The sequence below is a fragment of the Perognathus longimembris genome, chromosome 28, assembly GCF_023159225.1.
Source record: "Perognathus longimembris pacificus isolate PPM17 chromosome 28, ASM2315922v1, whole genome shotgun sequence".
NCBI lineage: Eukaryota > Metazoa > Chordata > Mammalia > Rodentia > Heteromyidae > Perognathus > Perognathus longimembris.
The window spans coordinates 91,179,267-91,200,719 of NC_063188.1; positions in this window are offsets into that span (position 1 = coordinate 91,179,267).

Here is a 21,453-nt window from a genome sequence, read left to right on the forward strand (position 1 = left end):
AGATTTTTATTAACATCTATTGGTTACTCAAGTATTTCTTAGTGATATTTCTGCATATATGTATATATATTCAATCAAACTCATATCTCCATCTTTTTCTTCCTTAAAACAATTACAAGTTTATTGTTCCATTTCAATCATATATATGATATATAGTACTATATATGATACATATAGTATACACACACATATACTACTTCAATCATATTTGCCTTTCATCTTCTCACTGGGAGCTGCTCTCACATCATAGACATTTTTATCGTATTCACAGTGTATATTTATTTTCAATTCACATGAATTGTACAAAGTAGTTTCATGGTCATTTTCATGGTAAATCACTTGTAAGTATATGGTAATTTAATTTAACTTCATCTATTCTTTAATGTGTCTCCCCATTCATATGATAAATGATAGGAACCTAGCTTCATTCTCATGCATGTATATAACCAGTTTTCTCAGCACCATGTAGTGAAGAGACTGTCTTTTCTCTGATGCGTACCTTTGAGTCCTGTGAGAACTATCATATAGTTATAGCTGTATGATTTTGTTTCTGAGCCATCTGTGCTGTTTGGTTAGTCTTCATGTTTGTTTTTGTGCCAGTGTTGTTCTGTATTTACTACTATGGCTCTGTAGTATAATTTGCAATCTTGTAATAACTTCAGCATCACTCTTCTTGGTCTGGGTTCCTTTTTCATTTTAAAGTTCTCTTTAATTTCTACATGAATTTTTGATTTTTTTCATTTCTGGCAAGAATAATCTTGGAATTATAATAGATATTGCATTGAATCTGTAGACTGCTTTTAGGGACATGGTCATTTTCACAACATTAATTTTTCCAATCCATAAATATGGCAGGTCTTTCAATCTTCTGGTATCTTCTTCAATATCTTTGTATGAAAAAAAATAAACAGAAATCTTAAAATTGTTATAGTTTTTGTTGTATAAGTCTTTTATCATCTTGAACCCATTGTGAAAGACGTTTATTCCTAGTTTCCCTCACATCCTGTTTGTTGTTGGGGTGCAGAAAAGCTATTGTTTCTGTATCTGACTTTATATACTGCTATGATGTGACACTGTTTAGCAGATCAAGGATATGCTGGATCTAGGGGTTTCAGTGGAATATTTAGGTTCCTTTAAGTATAGGATAGCACATTACATAAATAGGAATAAATCAAACTAAACATCCAAATGAAAGACACATTTTAGGATCAGATTAGAAATAGAAAAGGTTTGGAAAAGTATATCATACAAAATGGTAACCATATACGTTCTGCCATTGCTATTACCCTCACATAAAGCAGATGTGAAAACCCTTCAAGTAAAAATAAAATGAATATATGCAACTAAATTGTTAAAGATATAAAACGTATGGAATAGAAGTTGTAAAAGTTAAGGGCAAAATAATACAAATCAACAATAATTAATATATCATCCAATGATATGCCATTGATAAATTAATAAAGCAATTCCATGGAATACCATTAAAGATAAATTGCAGAATAGAAATCCTGAACTTAACATGCATTAATATTATATCCCCCTATGCTGCAGAATGCCTTTACATAAAAAGTATATGGAATATTTTCTAGATTATGGAAGATACTAAATACATAATGGAAATTTGAATAAAATTAGAATTAAATTTACACAGAGTATGTTCTGTTTTCACAACTGGATGAAATTGGAAATAAATTAAGGGAAGATTTTGCTAAGTGGTAGAGCACTTGCAAGGCCCTGGCTTCGATCATGAGCACCAGAAAGGAAAGGAAAGAATAAAACAACAAAACAAACATTCCCAAACTACCACAACATTGGTATATTTTGAATTTACATATGTGTGAGAATTAAACAATTCAGGCTTAATTATGGGATTCAATTAGTATAATGCTTAAAGACAACTTATATATCTAAATACTTGTATTAGAGAATATTTCAAATAAATGACTTAAGCTTTCAAGACTAAAGGTGGACAAGAATAGATGATAGACTAATCATAAAGATGGGAGTAATAAATTATAAAGAGAATAATTGAGGTTGGAATAGACATACATGTTATATAGGGTAGAAATAAACTACAGAGCTGGGTACTGGTACCTCATGCCTGTAATCCTAGCTACTCAGTAGACTTAAGTCTGAGGATTGAAATTCAGTGCCAGCCAAGGAATGAAAGTCTGTGAGACTTTTATCTTCAATTAACTCTCCCAAAGCTGAAAATGGAACTGTGTCTAAAACTGGAAAGGCGCTAGCCTTGAGCTCAAATTCTGAGGAACAGCACCCAAGCCATAGGGCCAACATAAAACAAAAAAAAATGCACTACAGAAAAGTCAGCATGACCAATATTTGTTCATTCCAATAATAAAATGTACAAATATTTTGTTTGGCAAAAAATAGATTGCTAATTATTAAAATCAGGAAATAAGAGAACACGTTTATTGATCTTAATAAAATGCCACAAAAAAACTTAAAAAATAGTTACTAAGGAACACTAGAAATGAGAATATGTGAATGAATATGACACTTAGATGAAATAAAAAAAACTCCAAACAACTAGATATGACTGGAGAAAGAAATTCTGAATTGACCTATAAAAGTGAAATTTTGAATTAATGATGAGATAGTATATACATCCGAAGGCCTATGTTCAGATGACTTCATTTATAAGTTCTACCAGACATTTAGAGAAAAATTAATTCCAGTATGTTAGAAACATTTCCAGAAAATAAAACTGATGAGTGTATTTTGCAACTCATTACATGATTTGATCATTATAATGTTATAAAAGCAAACAGAGTTATCACTAGAAAAAAAGAAACAAATGAATGTCATTTATATATGTGCACATATATGAATGGAAGTATGATTTAAAATCTGAAAAACAATATAATTCCCCATATTACTACAATAAGGGACAACAATCACAGGATATCAAAACAGAGAATCTTTAGCAAAACTTTCACCTGTCCTCAAGACATATGAGTAAAAGGGAATTTCTCCATCCTGATAAAGGGTATCTAAGAAATTTCCACATCTCATGTTATATTTGATGAGAAAATCTGAACACTCTTTCATATAATCAACAAATAGAAGTGAGTTGGACAACCATCACTCAGTTCTCCATTTGATGTTGTAAATAAGATTATATGTCAAAAATGTTAAGGTAGAAGGAAATAAAAATTCATTTGCCCAACACAGATAAATTATGTAGAAGATCCTTCAGAAGTCACTTAAATTCTGTTAGAACTAATACGTAAATTCAGTTAGGTTGTAAGTTACCATGTTAGTGTAGAAAATAATTTTTTTCTAAACATAAGCAGTGGAGAAATTAGAAATAAGATTAAAGACACAGTTTGTTTAATTGTCCTCAAATTATCAAAATATATTGAAATGAATTTAGTTTACATAAGTGTAATAATCATGTATGAAGTCAATTGCTTAAGAAAGTAAAATAAATGAAAATAAATGAAAAATTGCTCTGTGTACATGGGTTAGTTCATTGGCTACTTTAGGATGACAGTACTCTCTAAAGTGATTCAAACAGTACAGTAACTAGTAAAATAATAATCTTATGCTTTTTCCAGGAATGAATAACATATTTCTGAATTAATGTGAAATTACATGGAATTTCTAAACCAATTTGGAAAATTCGCACACCCTATCTTTGTTTAAAACCTGACAATAGTTATACTAAATAAGTATGAGATTGACATAATGAAGATAGTAATGTCACTAAAATTCAGAATCCAGAAATATTTTAATCAGTAGCTCTTCATAAAGAAGCATAGCAGTTCACATAACAAAGAATTTTCCTTCCACTTAATATTATAACAAATACTGTGTTTGATTACACAAATGAAAATGAATGAATATATGTCTGTCTCACACATTGGAAAAAAAATTAAGAGGATCATAGATTAAAATATATTAACTAATTTCAGAACTATTTTAAAGTTCTAAAAGAGTTTTCCCTTAAGAAATCTTAAGGGGGCTGGGGATATGGCCTAGTGGCAAGAGTGCTTGCCCTGTATACATGAAGCCCTAGGTTCAATTACCCAGCACCACATTTACAGAAAACAGCCAGGAGTGGCACTGTGGCTCAAGTGGTAGAGTGCTAGCCTTGAGCAAAAAGAAGCCAAGGACAGTGCTCAGGCCCTGACTCCAAGCCCCAGGACTGGCAAGAAAAAAAAAATCCTAAGATATAAGAGGACTAAGGAATGTTATCAAAAGTAAGAAAAGAATAGAGAAAATACATTGTGCTTCACACATCAGCTTTGAGAAAGTTAAAGAAAAATTTTCAAGTTCTTTATCCTGTAGGGGACTTATATCAAGCCCAAGTAAAATGTTTACAACTCTAGAACAAAAGGTCAAAAAGCTTAATTATAATGACAAATCAGAGAGATACCTAATTTGCCACAGAAATTAAACAAATTGTTGAGAAGTATGTGAATTAATGGCCAGCATTATTACTAAGTAAGGGAATCCATCAGAAAAGTGAACTTTGACTTCTTATGCCATTGGATGACTATAATGAAAATGATATTCAATAATTACTGTTAACAAACAACTACAAAAGCAATACTTGCAAAACTGCTTGGTGAAAGTGAACTGAACACTTCAGGGTGGAAAAGGGAAAGGGGGAGGAGGGAGGGGGGTATGAGGGACAGGGTAACAAACAGTACAAGAAATGTATACAATGCCTAATGTATGAAACTGTAACCTCTCTGTATATAGGTTTGATAATAAAAATTTGAAAAAAAATAATTACTGTTAGTGAAGATGAGGAGACATTAAAACACGTATGCGTTATTTGTGGAAATGGGAAATAGTTCACATATTTAGATTTGCTAATTGCTCAAAATGTAAAAACATTACCATTTTACTCCAAGGAATAATTAAGAAGAACTGAAAACCACATGTTCAAAGCAAAACTTATATTCATACATGCTCACAGCCGCATATTTAAAACAGCTAAAAAAATAGGAGCAACCCAAATGTCCATCAACTGATGGATAGATAAAATATGGTATATCAACACAATGGAATATTATTTCATCATTAAAAGGAACTAAATGCTGATGCATGCTATCACATAGATCATCATTGAAGATATATTGTTAAAAATTCAGTTACAGGGGCTGGGGATATGGCCTAGTGGCAAGAGTGCTTGCCTTGTATACATGAGGCCCTGGGTTCAATTCCCCAGCACCACATATACATAAGATGGTCATAAGTGGCGCTGTGGCTCAAGTGGCAGAGTGCTAGCCTTGAGCAAGAAGAAGCCAGGGACAGTGCTCAGGCCCTGAGTCCAAGCACCAGGACTGGCCAAAAAAAATAAAAATTCAGTTACAGATCACCTCATATTATATTATTTCTTTTATATGGAATATCTTTATTAATCTCTGTACAGACTTTTATATGTCTAGAGAAGTATTTGGGGAATATTAAAGTTCAGAACTGAGGAAGGAATGGAGAATAACTGCCAATTGGAATAAGGATTCATTGGGATTATAAATGTTGGGAAATTAGATTGCAGTAATTGTAGCATAGTTTTGACAAAGTAATTTTGAACTTATATTATTTAAACAGATAAGCTATGATTTATGAATCTTATCTCTTTATATTGGATTTATAGAAGGCAAAATAGTGTACATGATGCTGTGATTGGGCCTTTGGTTTCTAACCTTAGATTCTGCTTGTTCTTTTTCTGTCTGCTTTGTTGTATGAGACCTTTTTCTGCTCCCAGTGACTGCTGACTTAGGACTGCTTTTGGCCTAACTGGTTTGCCTTGCTAACTCAGTATTTCTAAACACTTAGCTCAGCAAATCTGAGTGTCGACCCCATAAGGTAATGAGTTGCCTGTGCTGCTTCCAGGAAATACTTGAGGTTTTGAGTGCCAAATGGAGATAGATGGGCATTAGATTATAAGTGAATTGTAAAGCTGGATTAGACATGAAAACCTGACAGACAAGTGTGTTTTTTTTTTTCCATCAATCTTCTCTTCCCCTTCCTACTTCTAGTTCATTTCCAAACTTAGGGGAGGTGGGACAGTTGAATCATCCATTTAGCATTTTGAAACCAATAACGAGAGTGGGGGAAAAAAAGCAGTGCCTGAGACTCCAGGCAAGTGAGATGGTATTCCCCTCCATCACTGATAGCTAGCTTCTGTCATCTTTGTGTCAGCTAGAAATTCAGCCTTGGATGTTTAATCATCTGTGGCTGCTGTATTTAGTTTGCACTTGGTACAGTATGGAGCCCTGTTGGTCAATTTGTCTGCATGCTTATCATCTACTTATAGTGATTTGTGCTACATATTCACATTTGGTATACTTTAGTACATCTCAGTTTCAATTTCTCCTTCTCTGTTTTACTATCCTCCCATCATGTAGCATTTCTATGCATATAAAAACAAATATTGGTCCAAAAACTTTCTACTTCTGTAGTTAATTCCTAGCTCCCGATTTGGGGATCCTATTCAGGTCTAAGCACATTCCAGGCAAGTTTGTACCATTGAGCTATATCCCCATTGTTTCCTAAAATCTTAAATATTGCTGAAGAATATTGTATAATAATAAAAGTATATATGACTATGCAATAATGGTTTATTATACACTATTATTCATTGTACATTAAATATATATAATTTCTTATTGCAAATTGATAATTACAATTCCCTTCCTTTCTTTCTTTATACTGTGCAGAGACAATGATTTCTTTATCTTGAGATTCTTCAAGCAGTTACCACCATAGTGTTAAAGAAAATAAGTACAATAATTTTAACTCAGTATTTTACGTCACTGGTTGATTTCTTTCTTTTTTCTTTCTTTTTTTTTTTTTGCCAGTCCTGGGCCTTGGACTCTGGGCCTGAGCACTGTCCCTGGCTTCTTTTTGCTCAAGGCTAGCTAGTACTCTGCTACTTGAGCCACAGCGCCACTTCTGGCCATTTTCTGTATATGTGGTGCTGGGGAATCGAACCCAGGGCCTCATGTATATGAGGCAGGCACTCTTGCCACTAGGCCATATCCCCAGCCCCCACTGGTTGATTTCTTGTTATTGTAGAAATCAACTCAATCCAATATCTTCCCATGGTTCCCCTTGACTGTATAGAAATATTTATAATCACATATAACAGTTGTATGATTATGACTATGAAGTTATTTTCTTTGTTGAGCCGAATTGTTTAATATGAGTAAACAATAGTAAATAGTAAAATATTATTGTAGAAAAATAATACTTTCCAATAGAAGTAAGAAGAGCTATATTTCAAAAAATCTGTTTGGCCTTTTTAAATTTAATTTTATTGTCATAGTGATGTATAGAGGATTTACAGTTACACACGTAAGGTAGTGGGTACATTTCTTGTCAAACTTGTTAATTTTTTTTGCAATCAGCCAGTATTTTAGCTTGTATTTGTGTAGAATCTCTTAATATGTTTCATTGCATTTAACATCATGAATAATTTTCATTTCTATTTTTCTTAAAGTGTATATTTCTAGAAGGTGGCCTGTAATTTATTTTAGTTTGGATTTCGTAGCATTATAATATTGTCATTCATACTTTCCTCCTGCTGCATATGATTTTAATCAGAATCCACTTATTTCAGTTTACCTAACAATGCTTACTAAGATTGTGGGGCTTTTCAAATAGAACCTTGCTTTTTCAATTTTATATTTTGTTTAGAATGGAGAAAATACCAATTAATAGGATTTAAATTAACTATTAGTTCAGTGAGTGATCTCATTATATTAATGCCTTTGTTGTGGTTTTATTTTTGTTGTTATTTGTTTTGTTTTCCAGCAAGTAATAAACAGGACCTTATGCTCACGCTTCACCACTGAGCTACATTGTTATCCCCAAACTTACAGATTCTTGCATTCTTATTCTTATGTTTCCTTTCTTTTTATTCAGTAGCAATGATTAGGAATACAAGTATTATGTGAATAACATTAATGATATCATCTTTGATGTAGTATGGATCTTAAGAAAGATTGTATGTCAAATGTGTCAATTAAGCATGATATGTGTAACTGTTTTGAATATAAGAAATTAAACAAATTCTCCCTGATTGGAAGTATTATGATAATTTTATTATTTTTATGGTTTCCTCATTTAGCATATGATATGGTAAATTTCATCTTTAGAGTTTAAAATTTTATTTATTGCTATTGAAATGGTGATGTACAGAGGGGTTACAGTTACATAAGGAAGACAGAGACTACATTAATTTTGAACAATATCAACTTTCTTTCCCATTTTTTTCTTCCCACCTCCACCCTCAAGTTGTGTAGTTCACTTCCAACATAATATCTAGTGCGAAATACTGCTATATTTGTTCACCCTTTCTCCCACAATTAAGTGTGTCCCCCCTTAGTCATCCAAAGACAGATAACTGAACAAACAAGAGAAAAGGAAAAGAAAAACATCAACAAAAGAAAAATATTTTGCTCCCATTTGCCAGAGTTCATTTTGATAAATATTATTTTATATGACCAGTTACACATAGCTAGTGCACATTTGTGATCCTCTTCTAAGATTATCCTCATTTGGTCTCACTCTGTGTGAATGCCTATAGAACCTCATCATTCATCATGCTCCATTGTAGAATTTTCCCTTTCACCATCAAGTGTCTTTACTTATAGATTTATAGGCACATTCTAGCTTCCACAAATGAGGGAAACCATGTAACTTATCTTTCTTTGGGTCTGGATTACTTCACCTAATATATTTTTCCAAGTCTTTCCATTTTCTTATGAATAGTACAACATCATTATTTCTTATGGATGAGTAGAATTCCATTGTGTATATATACCATGGTTTCTTGATCTATTGTCCACGGAGAGGCATCAGGGTTGATTCCATATCATGACTGTGATAAAGAATGCTGCAATGAACATGGTTGTTTTAGTTTTAATGTACCCTTGTTTGTGTTCTGTTGGATGGATATCCTGGAGTGGAATTTCTGGTTCATAGGGAAGCACTATATTTAGTCTTTTGAGGAACCTCCATACCGCTTTACAGAGTGGTTGAACAAGTTTACATCACCACCAACAGTGTACTAGCATTCCCTTTTGGTGATATCTCTTCTAACATCTGTTTTCTTGATAATGGCCATTCTAACTGAGGTGAGGTGGAATTTCAATGTTGTTTTGAGTTGCATTTCTTTTATGGAGAGAGTTGTTGAATATTTTCCATGGGTGTATTGGCTATTCCTCTTCTTCAGAGAAGTCTCTCTTTCATTAAAATTTAAGCCCACTTTTAAGGATGTTGTTTCTTTGGGGGTTTATTTTTGAGCTCTAAGTAGAGTTTAGATACAAGGCCCTTGTCAGATGCATAGCTGATAAAAATCTCCCATTCTGTGGGTTTTCTATCTGTCTTCCTAGCTATGTCCTTTGCCATGTAGAAACTTCAGTTTAATGCAATCCCATTTATCCAGTCTTTCTTTGATTTGATATGATTCTGGATATTTACTTAGGAAGTTTCAAACTCTTCCCAGGAGCCCTAGTGTTTTCCCTACCCCTTCCTGTAATATTTTCATGTTATCTGGCCTTACATTTAAGTCTTTCATCCATTTTGAATTGATTCTTGTGCAAGGTGGTATGTAAGGATCTAGCTTCTGTTTTCTGCATGTGTTTGAGCACACAAGTTGTTGAAGAAATTGTCTCTCTTCCAACCTCTCTTTTTTGCTACTGTATCAAATATTGGGTTAATTTCTGGATCTTCTGTTCCATTGCTCCTCAGGCTTATTCCTTTGCCAGTACTAGGCTGGGTTTTTTTAAAACGTTTGTTTATTGTTGCATTTTTTGGAGTTCTTTTTGTAAAAAATTTTATTCTCAAACTGTTATACAGAGCAGTTACAGTTTCATATGTTAGACATTGGATACATTTCTTGTACTGTTTGTTACCTCCTCCCTCATTCCCCCCTCCCCCTCCCTCTTTCCCTTTCCCCCCCATGAGTTGTTCAGTAGATTTACACTAAACAGTTTTTCAAGTATTGCTTCTGTAATCATTTTGTTTTACCCTGTGTCTCTCAATTTTGGTATTCCCTTTCAGTTTCCTAATTCGTATAGTGTATACACGGTTTACAATGTACTCAGATTAGATACAGAAATAAGTGTAGGTACAGCCACAGAAAGAGGATACAAGAGGATCATCAACAATAGAAGCTACAGTTTCACATCGCATGTTGAAAGTAATTACAACAGTGATATAACAGTCATTTCCATAACATGGAGTTCATTTCATTTAGCATCATCTTTTGTGTTCATAAGGGCATAGCTATTGGGCTCTTGTGATCCTATGCTGTGACTAGCCTACAGGGAACCCTACTACATTGTTGGTGGAAATGTACACTTGTTCAGCCACTCTGGAAAGCAGTATGGAGATTCTTGTCGGCTTTGGGGCACCCTGCGACCACAAGCCACCGAGGCTACCTGTGGCCATCGCTCCCACGTGAGAGCGATAATGGACCACCCAGGAAGGGGCGGGAAAGCCCCTTCCCCCCAACCGAGGGGAAGTCGAAAGAGAGAGATCCCACACATTCCCACAAACAATGAAGTAGGGTTCCCTTTTAGCCACTTCCCCTCCAACATTTGTCATTGTTAGTTTTCTTGATATAGGACATTCTTACTGGGATGAGATGGAATCTATATGTTGTGGTGATTTGCATTTCTTTTATGACCAGTGATGTAGAGCACTTTTTCATATGTCTCTTGGCCATTCTCATTTCCTCATCAGAGAAGGCTCTTTTTAAGTCTTTAGCCCACGTGTTGAGGGGGCTATTGGTTCTTTGCGGTTTTGTTTTGGAAGAATGTAATCTTTTTAGTTCTGCATATATTTTAGATATGAGGCCTTTGTGCATTGTATGGCAGGTAAAGATCTTTTCCCAATCTGTGGGCTTTCTGTTTATCTTGTGAGCTATGTCCTTTGCCCTGCAGAAGCTCTGCAGTTTGATGCAGTCCCATTTGTCCATCCTTTCTTTGATTTGTAGCATTTCTGGGTCTTTGTGAAGGAAGTTCCGTCCAGTGCCAAGGAGCCCAAGTGTTTCTCCTATGCCTTCCTTTAGTGTTTTCAGGATATCTGTTTTAATTTCAAGGTCTTTGATCCATTTGGAATTGATTTTGGTGCAGGGTGATATATAAGGATCTAGTTTTAGTTTGTTGCAGGTGTTAAGCCAATTTTGCAAGTACCATTTGTAAAAGAGGCTGTCTTTCTTCCATCCTATTATTTTAGCTCCTTTTTCTAAGATTAAGTAGGCATAGTTCTGTGGGTTCATTTCTGGGTCTTCAATTCTGTTCCATTGGTCTTCAGTCCTGTTCCGGTGCCAATACCAAGCTGTTTTTATTACTATAGCTTTATAGTACAGCTTGAAGTTGGGTATTGTAATTCCTCCAGCACTCTTCTTTCTGCTTAGGATAGTTTTTGCTATTCTAGGTCTTTTATTGTTCCATATGAATTTCTGGATTGCTTCCTCTATTTAATTAAAAATGGTATTGGGATATTAATGGGTATTGCATTGAATTTTAGATAGCCTTTGGCAATACTGCCATTTTGATTTTATTAATCCTCCCCCTCCAGGAGCACGGGAGGTTTTTTCCATTTCCTTAGTTCTACCTTAATTTTGTTTTATATGTTTTGAAAGTTCTCATAATAGAGGTCTTTCATTTCCATGGTTAAGTTTATTCCTAGGTATTTTATGTTTTTGAGGCTATTGCAAAGGAGTTGTTTTCCTGATTTCAGCCTCAACGTTTGGGTCATTAGCATATAGAAATACCATTGATTTTTGAGGGTTTATTTCATATCCTGCAACTTTGCCAAAGTTTTGGATCAGCTCTAGTTGCTTGGGGGTAGAGTCTATGGGGTCCTTTAGGTATAGGATCATGTCATTTGCGAAGAGAAAGTTTAACTTCATTTTTTCCTATTTGGATCCCCTTTATATTTTCTTCTTGCCTAATTGCTCTGGCTAGGAATTCTAGTATTATGTAGAAGAGACAGGGAGAGAGCGGACATCCCTGTCTTGCTCCTGATTTTAGAGGGAATGGCTTTAGTTTTTCACCATTTAGAATTATGCTTGCTGTTGGTTTGTCATAGACTGCCTTTATTATATTCAGGAGTGTTCCCTGGAATGCCAGTTTTTCCAGGGCTTTTAGCATAAATGAGTGCTGGATTTTATCGAATTTTCTGCATCCAGAGATATAACCATGTTGTTTTTTTACCTTGCTCCGGTTGATGTGGTGGATTACATTAACTGACTTGCGTATATTGAACCAACTTTGCATCCCTGGGATGAATCCAGTTTGATCATGGTGTATGATTTTTTTGATGACCTGTTTAAGTCGATTGGCCAGAATTTGTTGAGAATTTTTGCATCTATGTTCATCTGGGAAGTCGGTCTATAGTTCTCTTTCCGTGTTGAGTCCTTGCCTGGTTTTGAGATGAGGGTTATACTGGCTTCATAGAATGTGTCTGGCAGTGAATTTTCTCCTTCAATATCATTGAAGATTTTGAGAATTATTGGTGTGAGTTCTGTTTTGAAGGCCTTGTAGAATTCTGCTGTGAATCCATCTGGACCTGGACTTTTCTTGGATTGGAGATCACTTATTGCCATTTCTATTTCAATGCTGCATATCGGTCTGTTTGGAAGGTTTAAATCTTCATGGTTGAGTTTGGGGATATCAAATTTTTCTAGGAAATCATCCATTTCTTCCAGGTTCTCGAATTTGTTGGCATAAAGGTTTGCAAAATAGACCCTTATTGTGTTCTGAATTTTGGTTGTTTCTGTGGTGATGTTACCTGTTTCATCTCTGATCTTGTTTATCTGGGTTAATTGCTTTCGTTTTTTGGTCAGTTTTGCTAGGGGTCTGTCTATCTTGTTAATTTTTTCAAAGAACCAACTCTTGGTTTTTTGATTCTTTCGATGTTTTATTTGTCTCTAATTAATTTAATTTTGATTTGATTTTAATTATTTGCTTCTGTCTATTGACTTGGGGTTCGGCTTATTGTTCTCTTTCAAGGAGATTAAGGTGCTTCCTTAAGTTGTTCAATTGTTGTTACTCCAGTTTGTTGATGTAGGCACTCAGAGATATAAATTTCCCTCTGAATACTGCCTTTGCTGTGTCCCAAAGGAGCTGGTACTTTGTGTACTCATCTTGGTTGAGTTCTATAAACATTTGAATTTCTGTTCTAATTTCTTCAATGACCCACTGATGGTTCAGCAGTGTATTGTTTAGTCTGCATGTATTGTAGGATTTTCTGCGGTGGCTGTTTGAGTTGAGCTCTAATTTTATTCTAATGTGGTCTGAGAGAATGCAAGGAATGGTTTTGATACTTCTGAATTTGTACAGATTTTCTTTTTGCCCTAAGATGTGATCTATTTTGGAGAATATTCCATGAGCTGCTGAAAAGAATGTGTATTCAGTTGTTGCTGGATGGAATATCCTGTAGATGTCGGTTAAGTCTAGTTGATCTTTGCAGTTGTTTAGTTCTGTGGTTTCTTTCTTCAGTTTTTAGTGTGTTGATCTGTCCAGAGGTGATAGTGGAGTGTTAATTTCCACAACTATCAATGTGTTTGGGTCTACTAGTGTTTTTAGAGTCAGTAGTGTTTGTTTGATGAAGTTGGGTGCTTCTGTATTTGGTGTGTAGATATTTAGGATGGTTATATCCTCCTGTAGGAGAGATCCCTTTAGTAGAATATAGTAACCTTCTTGGTCTCTTTTTACTGTTTTTAATTTGAAGTCAATTTTATCTGATACTAGGATTGCAACACTAGCCTGCTTATGGGGACCATTTGCTTGATAGATTTTATTTCAACCTTTCACTTTTAGAAGATGTTTACTTTTGCTGGATAGATGAGTCTCTTGGAGGCAGCAGAAAGATTGATCTTGATTTTTGATCCAACTTAGGAGTCTATGTCATTTGATTGGAGAATTAAGTCCATTAATGTTGAGAGTTAGGACTGTAGGCTAGCTACTTGATTTCGAATCTCTTTTCCTTCTGACTGGACTTTCCTGATGATTTCCATGTCCTTGCTATAATTATCTCCTTGGTCCTGCATTGACTTCTTTATTTCATTAACTTCACTAATTTGGTTTTGAGTGCTGTCTCTCAAATCTTTTAGCTGGCTAACTATCTTTTTGATTGACTCTTGAAGTTCAATTATCTTTCTATTTGTGGAGGCCATGAAATTTTCCATTAATTTTTGCTTTGCCTCCTCACGCTCTAGAATAGTTTACTGAAGAGATTCAAACTTTTCATTTATCATTTTTATCAGTAGACTTTGTAGAACATTTTTGAAGGTTCTCTTCTATTTCTTTGATTGACTGCTCTGCTTCTTGCTTGTTTTGAATAGGAGATGAGACTCCATTGTTTGCCATCTTTCTTGTGTTTCTTCTGCCCATTTGTATTGGGAATGCCAATCTACAAGCACTTGTGACCACTGTTTAAGACCCAAAGCACACCTTACCAAGCACTTTGTGTACATCTTAGAAGTTCACAGATATATACAGATACCTTGTATACCTGTATATAAAATTAGACTTGGTGTTCCTAAAGAATACAGTTTTGATATAACAACCAATCCTGAGCCCTGTATTCAGTAGTTACTTATTTACTGTTACAACCCTATGAGCAATTTTTGTTCTTATATTAAGTTCATTTTGGACTGGATGGCTTTGTCTTTGAACCCCTTTGATTCACTCTGATTGAGCAGGGATACCCTCTATCCAATAACCAGGAGTCAATGGAATCTGGAGGGCCTGGAAGTAAGTCAGGAGGGTAAGTTAGAGTTAGTAAAGAGAATAAAGTGTATGGGGGGGCTGAGGATATGGCCTAGTGGCAAGAGAGCTTGCCTCGTATACATGAGGCCCTGGGTTTGATTCCCCAGCACCACATATACAGAAAACGGCCAGAAGTGGCACTGTGGCTCAAGTGGCAGAGTGCTAGCCTTGAGAGAAAGGAAGCCAGGGACAATGCTCAGGCCCTGAGTCCAAGGCCCAGGACTGGCCAAAAAAAAGAAAAAAGAAAAAAAGGAAAAAATAAAGTGTATGGGGGGGATGATTTGGTTTAGTTTCAGTGACGTGGAAATGTGGAGAAGAGTTGAATCAGTAGAAAGAACAATGTTAAAATGATAGACAATGGAGTGTTAGCAGAAAAGAGTGGAGGTGTTATTCATAGGAAAGTAAATTTTTAAAGAAAAAGAATGTGAAGAGAGAAATAAAGAAAAGAATACTGGAAGACAAATGCACAAAACAGAAAAAAGTTATTAAAAAAAAGAAAAAAGCAGAAAAATGAACAACCAACAAAAAAAAACTTGATAAAAAAAACAGGTAAAAATGGAAAACAAAAAACCAATGACATTTCAGAAATTTAAAAAAAAACACGCTTAAAAATGTTTTGAAAAGAAAAAAATGGAGTCTTCCTTGTTTGGGTGGTCTTTCTACAGTCTCTGGTTTCCTTGTGATGGTCTGCAGTCTATTTTGCTGCTTGGCTGGTTTGACTTGCTTTCAGTTAGCAGGAGGTGGATCTGTTCTGACCCTTCTCCCCTGTTAGTGAAATCCTGGGGCTCTCTGGTTCCCACAGCTTGCAGGTAGGCCTTGGGCATCCACTGTAGATGGGGAACATGAAAAGTCTTGGGAACTGTGGCTCCTCCCATCTGCTGTGGGGCTGCTGCCTTTAACACCTGGCTTTGAATCGGCTTTGGACTCAGCAGGGTGGGGCGCCTCTGGCCTGGTTAACTAGGCTGAGAGACTCTTGCCTGGGGGAGGTTCCTCCCTCTTGGACAGGGCGGCCTCCTGGGTGGAGCTAGCTATGGAATACAGCTCAGTTTCCGGCTGGTAATTGGGCTTCCTCTGTGATGGGACCATTTATCTGTCTCAGGAACTATTTGTTCTCCTGTTTGGCTGTTCTGTGCTGCCAGTAGCTGCTTGCTGCTTTTGGTTTTAATTTATAAATTCGGGTGGGCAGGGCGGGGCACCTCTGGTTGAGTTCACCTGAGTGTGTGAGCCGAAGCCCAGGATGAGCCTCCTGCCTGGGCAGGGGGCATTCTCCTGGGCGGAGCTGGCTCTCACTGATTGGTCCCTCTTGCCCTTTTCAAAGATGGCTCCTTTGTCCTCGCTTTCCCCAGGTCTGCTTTAGTTCCAGTCTGGTCTGCCCCTATGCCAGTGTCAAAGATGGCGCTTTGCTCTAGAGGTGAGGGAAGGGCTACCTTCAAGAAGCTGCTCTGTAGGCTCAAGTGAGAATGTCTTTTTTTGGGGTATTCATGCTTTCTCTGCAATTTCGGCCCATCAGTGCTCAGCCTGTGATCCACGTGTGTCTTTTGCTGTCTGGAGGATTTATCCCTGCTCATCGCTGTGTGCTTTAGGTGCATGCACTGGGGGTGCTGTGCCGGCGCCGGCACTGGCATGGTGGTGGGAAGCTGCCCGAAGCTCAAATCTGTGTTTTCAGGGCAGCAAAGTTGATTTTTCCTTCCTGGCCAGAATCCCTGTACTGTTATAACTTACTTGGGCTGTCTTTCTAGGAGTAAATATGTCTCTGGAGTGGGAAAACTGCGATGTTGGAGGTTGCTTAGCTAGGGCTCTGCTGCTCCTCCGCCATCTTCCCAGAAGTCCCTATTTATTGTATTTTTTTGTTTTTGTTGGTCATGGGACTTGAACAGTGTCTGGGCACTGTCTCTGACTTGTTTGTACTCAAAGTTAGTGCTTTATGACTTTCATCCATTACACCATTTCTGGTTTTCTGCTGGTTAATTGGACATAAAAGACTGAAGAACTTTTCTGCCCAGGCTGACTTCAAACCCTGATTTTTCAGTCTTAGCCACCTTAGCAAGGTATTTTTATTTCTATGACTTTGTAATAGAGTTTGAAGTCTGGTATTGATATTCTTCCACTACTATTCTTCCTGCTAAATAATGTTTTTTTTGCTATTTGTAGTTTTTTATTATTCCATATGAATTTTTGGACTGCTTTCTTCATTTATAGAGTTTTGATACTGAACATATTTACATTTTCAAATACATTCCTGATTTTAAGACCATATTGAAAATATGACTCAAATATTTTTATTGTATTATTTTATTTTGTTATTGTAAAGTTGATAAGCAGAGGGATTATAGTAAGTAATTCAGGTAATGGGTACATTTCTTTTTGGACAGGGTCACTTCTTCCCTTGTTTTATAATTGTATTCAACTAACATATTTCCTCCATTGATGGTAAAGTACATGTAGAATCTTATTTTCCTTTACTAAAGTGTTTTGAATTCAAGGATATATACTTGACACACAAAATTAATTTTCAACTCTTATGTGATTGAACTACACTGATTTGTTTCAATTACATTTACATATGGTATATTTCTTATTCACTTTTGCCCACATCTTCTCTTACATTGCAAAGAAAAATACGTTGTAACAATGGAAGCTAATTAGCCTGTTTATTGCTAAACTTCTTACTTTGAATATATGTTAATGTCAGAATGAGTATGTATTTTCATACAATGTAATTGCATCACTTATATATTTTCTCAAAGTACAATAAATACAAAAGGTCTTCTGTGTTTTATCGTAAGTGCTAATATGTATGCTATTTACATTCAGACAGACAGCTTGCATATATTCTGTTCTTTGGGGCTCATGTAAAGAATAAGGCATGAACATTTTAGGATTATGATTATTTTGACTTTTCAGGATAGGCTGGATAATTTCCTGAAAGACTAATAAAAATATATGTGTTTTCAGAAGTTTAAGTTTATGAGGATGCTACACATCAATTCAGATAATAAAATCCAATACAATGTCATTTGTTATTTTGCAGTGATAGAACTTGGTTTAAACTTAAGACTTTACACTTGCTAGATAGAGAGTCAACTACATGAGCCATTCCCCTATACCCTTGTAGCTTTAGGAATGTTTTTTTGTTTTGTTTTGCTGTTCATTTGTCTTTGCTTCATTTATATTTGGATAAAGTGTTCAGTTTTTGCCTGGGACTTGCCGCATGCCACAATCTCCTACATTTGTCTCTGCAGTATCTGGAATTATAGGGACATGCCATCTTACCCAGCTTATTTGTTCAGATTTGGTTCACTTTTTGCCCAGGCTGACCTGTAATTATGATTAAAGGTGTGAGCCCCCACTGGTCCTACTATTTTATTTTTCTAACTTTTTTTTGTCTGTCATGGGGCTTGAACTCTGGGCCTGGACTCTGTCCTCAAGCTGTTTAGCTGAAGGCCAGTGTTCAACCACTTTAGCCACAGTGCCACTTCCAGTTTTCTGGTGATTAATTGGAGCTAATCATCTCACAGATTTTCCTGCCAAGGCTGGCTTTGAGTAATGATCCTCAGATCTAAGTCCCCTGAGTAGCTAAGATTATAAGCATGAGCCATGGGAGCCTGCCTTTTCTAACATTTAAGGCAATATATTAATACAATTCCCCATTAATATATTAGATGATGGTTTAAAAGTCAGGATTATTAGCACGAACTTTCAAAGAGTTATTGTGACACTTACAATATTGTTTGTTATGATAGTACCAGAAAACATTTGGAAACTTTATTTCTCTCCATTACTATTCCTTTAGTTATTTTTTTCTTATTGTCAAAGTGAAGTATATAGGGGTTACAGTTTCATATGCAAAGCAAGTACACTTCATATCCAATTTGTTACCTCCTCCCTCATTTTTCCTCTGCCTCCCTCCTCTCCATTTCACTGTCCTCCCATGAGTTGTACAGTTGGGTTACACCTTATAGTTTTGTAAGTATTGCTGATGTGTTGGTTTGTCTTTTCGTCCTTTGTCTCTCGATTTTGATATTCCCTTTCCCTTCCCTAGTTCCAATAAACGTATATACAATATCCAGGGTACTAAAACCAGTGACAGTGATATCAGGGGTAAAACTACAGGAAGGGAATATGAAAAAAAATAGAATGGCAGGGTTTCATATGGCATATTGAAAATAACTACAACGGTGATAAATCCTTTGTTTCCATCACTTGAAGTTCAGCATCATCTTATGTGTTCACAAAGGCATAGCTCTTGAGCTATTGTGCTCTTCTGCTAGGTATATCCTAGGCATTTACTAAGTGTTCCTTATGAGATAAGCCATAGAGTCCATGTTTCTTTGGGTCTGGCTCATTTCTATTTCTTATTTCTTATTTTTATCTCTCCTCTCTATCTTTTTCCTTTTGATATGATATCCTATTCCAGTTTCTCCTGTCACACACACACACACACACACACACACACACACACACATTTTGAAAATTCGTATTCTGTATTCCTAAAATGATAAATATCTTGTGCCCCTTGTTTTAGAAGTATGTCAGAGGAAATATCCTTTGTTCTAAATGTGAGAAGCATGAAGAAATTATCTTAGAAAAGTTATAAGACTAATATTTGTTTTTTTCATGGGGATATATTTTTCAAGATGACTTATAAACTGTCATGAATTAAGATATGTAAACAATCAAAGTTGGCCATAGTACCTGAACTCCAGTGAACAGTAGGTTGTCAGTGATATATTATGTAAAATTGGGTATAATGAATGGCTTTTACTTTTGAGCTCTATGGCTCAAAGCTGTGATATTTTGTAAGAAACTGGATAAATGATCGACTTGACCTATGTGGGATACTAGAAAAGAACTGACCTCTAATCAGTTCCCTATATCCTCCTATGTTTTCTGCTAGGTCTGAGATGATGGTAGCCATGATTCATCAGACGCATTTTGAGGAATCATGTTATTACCATGTTAGAGCTAAATTTAGCTGATATGGAGCTTACTTGTTGTTTTAATAAATACCCAAGGCATGCAAATCAAAGTTGATCTGATGTACATAACCAACTAAACAGTTAAAAATCCAAATATAAATTCACAAATATTTTTCCTTTAAAGAATGACAGATGTCAAGGGTCATCATTCTTTTTAATGAAAATCTCTGTATGGGTTTTCCAAAGTAGATGACTGAAGGAAAGGAGTGGACAAAATGTTTTCCATTTTGGAATAGGGATTTGAACTGATGGTCAAGAATGAGATACACAATAGCTCAAAAGCTATGTATGTATGTTCATATAAGTCTACTGTCGACATATTGTCTAATGTCGCCATTACATTTAAAGCCCTAGGTGAATTTTTTTTTTTTGCGTAGGCCACGTGGCTACTGTATATGTTCTTGGTACATTGTGTATTGTATATATTTCTACCTGACCTAGGGAAGGGAAAGAAAAACAGGGTGTAAGATATCACAAAAATGTACACACTGCCCTACTATGTAACTGTACCCTTTTTGCACAACACCTTGTCAAAAAAAATTGTTTAAATAATAAATAAATTACAAAAAAAAGAATGAGATACAAAATATTTTAAGAAGAGCTGATTACAAAGAAATGAATTCATTTAAGGAATATTCTGAGCTTTGAGTAATTGAGGGGGAAAAATATGGAACTTGTAGAAGAGAAGTATAATTTTTGGACTTCTCAAAAAATGGTACTCAAATAGTGTATGTGGAACAATTCTACTGAGGACAGCCTTTTCAGTGAGGGAAGGAATAATGTCAGAGACTTGAAAGATACTTATTTATAGAAGTAGATGAAAAGTCAACAAAAGTACTCTAGGAGGAATAATTAGAAGCATAATAAATATTAAGCAATTTGGGAGTAAAGAAAGTGTAAGGAAGACAGCATTTTAAGAAGGAAACAACTATCTTAGTTTGAGCTGCTATTGCAAATGATCATATATCATGCAATTTAAATTATATACATTTCTTATTGTTCTTAAAGCTATAAGTCTAAGATTAGGGTTTTAGGATTAGCTCTGGTGAAGAGTCATCCAAATTGCAGGCTGGGAAACATAGCTACTTGATAGAGAAAAGTTCTCTTGGGATTCTTTTTTTATAGTTATGAGTCTTGAACTCAGGGCCTGGGTGCTGTCCCTGAGCTTTTGTGCTCAAGGCTAGCACTCTAACATTTTGAGCCACAGCTCCATTTTAGTTTTCCAGTTTTCAAGTGATTAATTGGAGATAAGAACCTCATGGACTTTCCTGCTCTGACTGGCCATGAACTACAAATCTGCAGATCTGAATCATCTGATTAGCTACAATAGCATGAACCAGTGCCATGTTTCTTGGGTCCTTTTTATAAAAGCACTAAACTCTTTCATGTTAGTTCCACTCTTTTATTCTAATTATTCCTCAAATGACCTAAATTTGAGAGCTTGTTTGGAAGTTCTAGCAGGGGAGCACAGCTAGTCCTATACCCTTGATGGAAGAGTGGTCCTCTTCTATCAGGGATGGTCACCCTCTTCTACAGAGCCCGCAGCTTTGGCAAGGACACACATGGAGCCATGAGGGAGGAAGGGGAAACTGGCCCATCCAGCCAGATCAGCTGAATCAACATTGGCGATCAGTGGGTTACAGATGTAACCACCAGATAGCCTTCACAACCCCTGCATTTGTATAATATTAGCATAAAGGTTAGAATGA